The following is a 5763-nucleotide window of genomic DNA, read 5'->3' as shown; positions in this document are numbered from 1 at the left end:
AAATGATTGGATTATTTTATAATCTCTTATAACAAAAGCAGGATTGCACCAAGAGAGACTAAGGGTCGTGCTCATTGACTTTGATGGGTCTTGAAGTCACTCAGCCTCCTTGCAGGATCAGGTTCTAAGAGAGAGGCAAGGCTCTTTTCTAAATTGTGTTTCTAGTAATAAAGATGAAAAGAAAAATCAGTTCTGTAGCCTAAAAGAAGGTTTCAAAACAGAAGCTCTACAAACACTATCATTTCCAGTAGATCTGAAGGAATGCATCCAACTATCATTGCAGACAAACTTTCCTAGCTACCCATATTAAATAACAAAAAGCTATTGGAACAGCATGTGAGTTGGTAAATAAGATTAACTAATTTTCTCTCTTCCTTTCTATCCCCACGGCCTCCTGTGTAAGGGAGTTAGCAACTTTCTCCAGAGAGGACAGGGTTCAGAAGCCTGTCAATGCCAAATTCTCCCACCGACATAGCACTGTGCAAACGAGTGCTTGTGCTGACATAGGCGGTAGTGTAGACATAGCCTTAATTGATAAACTGGGATTAAATCAATTTGAGTGTCCACACAGGAGTTTTCACCAGTGTAAATACATCAATTTAAAAACCAAATTTAGTTAAACTGCTGCAACTGTGTGTGTAGACAAGGCCTGCAAATAACAGGGCTGTTTGATTTTTGCAAACATTCGTTGAAAGGGTCAAGATATGGAGGCCTAAAATGTGACTTCCTCTTTTCCTTTTATACAGTATACTATTTTTCAAATAGGTAAAGTGTGGAACAAAAATCCTAACTTGCCCAAGTAAAACAACAAGACTGTGAAAGAGGTGAGAATAGAATCCAGGTGTCCCCTGCTCTGAGCACTACACCACACTCTCTGGAGCAGTGGTTCTCAAACTAGGGCCACCGCTTGTTCAAGGAAAGCCCCCGGCGGGCCGGGCTGGTTTGTTTACCTTCCGCGTCTGCAGGTTTGGCCGATCGCAGCTCCCACTGGCTTTCTCTGAACAAGCGGCGGCCCTAGTTTGAGAACCACTGCTCTAGAGCACTCCAAATCAGCAAGGAATTTGTAGAGTTGAGATCACTTTCATAGGCTAGGTCTACACTGCGGGGGAGTTGACCTAAGATACGCAACTTCAGCTACGCGAATAGCTAGAGCAGATCTCCTTTTAGAAAACATTAAAACAATGTAAAAATTGTCATTGTTGGAGAGTTCACTACGGTGCTTGCTAAGTTGCTCCAATGGTTAATTACCGGTACTCTCACTGTAATTTACACCTCATTTCCAGTCCGAATTGGTCTAGCTTCAACTTCCAGCCATTGTATTGTTTTATACTTTACTCTGCTAGATTGCTAGAGCCCATTATTAAATATTTGTTCCCCATGTAGATACTTATAGACTGTGACCACATCACACCATAATCTTCTCTTTAAGTTAAATAGAGTGAACTTCTATATCACTACAAGGCATGTTTCCTAATCCTTTAATCATTCTTGTAGTTCTTCTCTCAACGCTTTCCACCAGTTGATCATTATCCTTCTTGAATTGTAGACACCAGAACTGGACACAGTATTCCAGCAGCAGTCACACCATTGCCAAATACAATTTACAGGAGTAAAATAACCTCTCTACTCCTACTTAAGATCCCCATGTTCAGCTGATTATCCACCATAACCCCCAAATCTTTTTCAGAGTCAGATTCCCAGGATACAGTCCCTCGCCTTGTAAATATGGTCTACATTCTTTGATAGATGTGTACATTTAGCCATATTAAAACCCATTGTTTGCTTGAGTCCAGCTTACCAAGCAATCCACGTTGCTCTGAATCAGTGATCCATCCTCTTCATGATTTACCCCTATCCCAGTTTGTGTGTCATCTGCAAATTTTATCACTGATGATTGTATGTTGTCTTCCAAGCCATTAATAAAAATGTTAAATAGCACACAGGGCCAAGAACCGATCCCTATGGAACCCCACTAGAAACACCCATTCAATGATGAACTTTGGATTTCAGTGTCCTTTCTAGAGAGGTGTATTTTGTACATTGGAAACCTAGCAAGAGCACCTGAGGATGTTTCCAATAATTGTCTGGGTTGTGGGGTCTCTGAATTTTCAGAGACTTATTTTCCTCTAGCAGCTCCTGTTCAAGTCACAGATCTTCTTATACTTAATCCTGCTCCTAAGTACTATCCATTACCTCTTGCCAAACTGATTTCCTTTTTCTTCTGAAGGACAAAAGTGGTCTCATAAATGAAATATCGCCAATATTACTCCATCTCCTAACTAAAAGAAACGGAGATAAAGAACCCCGTGAACTTAAAACAGCCTTGGAAATTCTCCAGTACACATACCTGATTTTAATATCCAAGTATAATAGTATCCTGAGTGAGCCTGGGTTTTGTTGAACCAGCTGCCTAGTACCTGTCCACACAATTATAATTAAGGTAAATCATCCCTCATCTTCCATATAAAAGGCTAAATCTTTGTTTTCTACCAGCAGTTCAGTGGGTTTTTTAACCCACTGAACTATTGCAGTATGTTTAGTTATTGTTTTTAAAGCAGACCTGCTTACTCAAGCAAAGGCAAAATCCAGACCAGCAATTCTAGAATCACAAATAGTTTCACCTGATCTCTGGTCATGAGAATTTGTTTGTAATTAGGATAGTTTGCACTGAGATTCTGACATGCATCTAGTTTCAGAATTAGACACATAAGCTATTTCTACTAATCTTCAATATATTGTCACTTATTTTATAGCATGTTGTATACTCTGGAGCTCACCTCATTATAGCTCAAGGGGATAAGAGCAAAGTATCTGATCCAACAATGGCTCACCAGCTTCCCGTTACCTCCAATTTAACAATGAGTCTTTATAAAACCAATGATGGAATCCTTGCTTTAGTACCTCTCCTTTAAAAACAAACAAGGAAATCTGTTTTATAATGTTTTGAAAGAACAAGCCAAAGCAGACTGTCAATTCTTGAGTGACAATAGCAATCTTTAAAGCATGATCCAACACTAGCTCAGAGAACAGCTTTTGAGCCAGGCTGCATTGGGGTGGAGAATAGAATACATTCTGCTTTATTGTGCAAAAAGTTGGTATTTATCTGGCAGCAGTTGGATGGTTACTGGGTAACTTCTCCATCTGATGGATGATTTTTCTTGCCTCTTATAGAAGTGAGTTTTCTATCTTTGCTGAAGTTGTGTGTTCTCCGTAGGTGCAACTATCAGTCTACAATCTATGCATACATACCACTATTTGGGAGGATGTTTTGGGTTTTTTAGTCAGTGCAATTACTTGAGTCTCACAGCAAGAGGCTCAAACTTTACTTCCTTAAGAGAGAAGATAAATAAGGTCTCTTACAGAAAGAGTGGATTAAGAAGTGTAGCTCACACTGCACTACTCCACGGGTTGGTCTTGATCCTGACCATGAGATACACAGGGGATAGTTCATTCTCTATGCCCATTTACTCCTTGGTCTCTGTACTGTGATGTCCCAGCAACATGTGTAGCCCACTGGTGAATGGGTTTTATGGATCCTCTGCTGATCTGCTGGGGACATGAGCTGTTGTAGCATCATAGCTCTTTAGTTCAAGTTGAGGCGGCTTATGCTCTTAGCTCTGGAGGTCCCCCAGTTCAATCCCTGTTGTAGCAGTCCTCACATGCACATTGCAAACATTAACTAGTGCAGGGGTAGGAAACCTATGGCACGTGTGCCAAAGGCGGCACACAAGCTGATTTTCAGTGGCACTCACCCTGCCTGGGTCCTGGCCACCGGTCCGGGGGGGCTCTGTATTTTAATTTAATTTTAAATGAAGCTTCTTAAACATTTTAAAAACCTTATTTACTTTACATACAACAATAGTTTAGTTATATATTATAGACATAAAAAGAGACCTTCTAAAAATGTTTAAATGTATTACTGGAATGTGAAACCTTAAATTAGAGTGAATAAATGAAGACTCGGTGTACCACTTCTGAAAGGTTGCCAACCCCTGAACTAGTGTGTGAACTTTTATCACACGTGACTAGGAAGGGGACCACAAACAGTTCATTACACATAGGCCACCAAAGAGACACTGGGTAATATCTTCTGGTCTCTGCTTACATTACCTTATGAACCAGAGAGAATGTAAATAAGTCTAGCTTTCAGGCACCATGGATATAAGCAGTTTATTTCTGTTAGGTACAGAAGAGAGTCTCTCACAGTTTACTGGCTGTTCTGGGCAGTTTGGCAGTGCTACTTGTTACCATGGTGGATCTGTCAGAGGGAATGGCACTGAGGCTGGTCTTCGCAGGTTCTGTGACACGTTGTAGGCCTCCTCCTCAAGTCCCCCCCTCCCTATGGGCTGTCACTAAGGCTGTCTGGCCTTGCCTGCTAGTGATTCTGGTTCAAGTGTTTCTCTTCACATAGCATTTTTAGGCACAATATTAAAAAGTGCCAGTAAAAAGAAGGGAAGAGAGAAATAGGTTTGTGTGTCATCCCCCACACACCCTTTTTAAAAAACCTTAATGGTATATGGAAAAAGTGGGAATGGGTTATTTTACTCTCCCTGTATCTTCCCTAAAAATATCCTAAGTGTCAAGTCTTGTCTTTTGCCTGCCTCCCCCCCCAAACCCCGGAGGATTTATTGGGCAATACAAAAGAGTGCTCAACCCTAACTGAAGGGCGGGGGGTGCGTACTGAGCCCTTAAAGAGAACTCATCTCCTATGTCTTTTAATTATGTAGTTGCTAAACCAAGGAGTCTTAAATAGACTCAATAAAAATAACCACACCACTGTACCAGGTTCACTGCCCTGGAAGGACATCCAATACACTCCTAGTTCTCCAGTTGTCCACAGCATAGTTTCAGTTGCATCCTAGACAAGACCTTGATTAAACAGGTTTCTGAGACCTCCTTTATACATCAGAAGGAAGCTCAAATGACATAAGCCCTCCTTCCCTCCTCTTTTTCCTTCCCCTTTAATCTTAGCACTTCTTTGTGTCCAGGGATCACCACAGTCATGGCTTCCTCTGGTCCTGTTTCCAATTTGAATAGTGTCTTCACTAGAGCTGGCTGAATAATTGATTTTTTTTTTCCAATTTGGCCAGAAAACCAAAAAATTTTAAAACAAAAAACAAAAACTTGCTTTGGTTCCCCAAATGCTCTGAATTTGTCAGCAAATCAGAAAAGTCTGTTTTGGGTTGTATTAAAAGTTTTGTTCCAGTCATTTGTAAAGGGTCAGGTATATGTCAGTGGACTTACCTGGGCGGTGGGAGATCCAGGTTTAATGCCTGGCTCTGGAGCAGGGACTTGAACTCAGTTCTCCCTGCTCCCAAGTGAGCATCCTGGCACTGGGCTATTCTGTAGCATGTTGCTCTTGGTCTTTCCAGTTGAAGCTGTTCTGCTTGGTATAAATACTTACCTATTCATTGTACCACAGAGAGAATGACTGTCTAGCCTGGTGATTAAGGCACTCACCTGAGAGGTAGGAGATGTGGATCTCAGTCTTCAGCCTGAGTTGAATCTCCATCTCCTACCTCTCAGGTGAGTGCCTTAATTACCAGGCCAGAGAGTCATTCTCTCTTTGGACCAGATTAATTATTTATTCAAAGGGTCACTGCTTCACAACAGGACAGAGTGAAAGCAACTCACCCCAGAAGAGCTTATTGCCTGGTGGTTAAGATGCTCTGTTGAGAAATGGGGAAGATGAAGGTCAAGTGCTCCAGAATGGTGATTCACACCTGGGTCTCCCACATCCCAGGCAAGAGCCCTGACCAGTAG

General features: G+C 41.5%; 1 long non-coding RNA gene across 1 annotated transcript; it reads right to left on the bottom strand.

Annotated features, from left to right (window-relative positions):
- On the bottom strand, nucleotides 1–5359 carry LOC120409274. The gene is made up of 3 exons (XR_005601234.1): nucleotides 5245–5359; nucleotides 2778–2906; nucleotides 1–161 (listed from the first exon to the last, which is right to left on the bottom strand). It is a non-coding gene; the product is annotated as an uncharacterized LOC120409274 (long non-coding RNA).
- Between the last annotated feature and the right edge of the window lie 404 nt (nucleotides 5360–5763).

This window comes from Mauremys reevesii, linkage group 7, assembly GCF_016161935.1.
Source record: "Mauremys reevesii isolate NIE-2019 linkage group 7, ASM1616193v1, whole genome shotgun sequence".
In the NCBI taxonomy this organism is placed as follows: Eukaryota; Metazoa; Chordata; order Testudines; family Geoemydidae; genus Mauremys; species Mauremys reevesii.
This window is presented reverse-complemented; position numbering and strand designations above follow the sequence as displayed.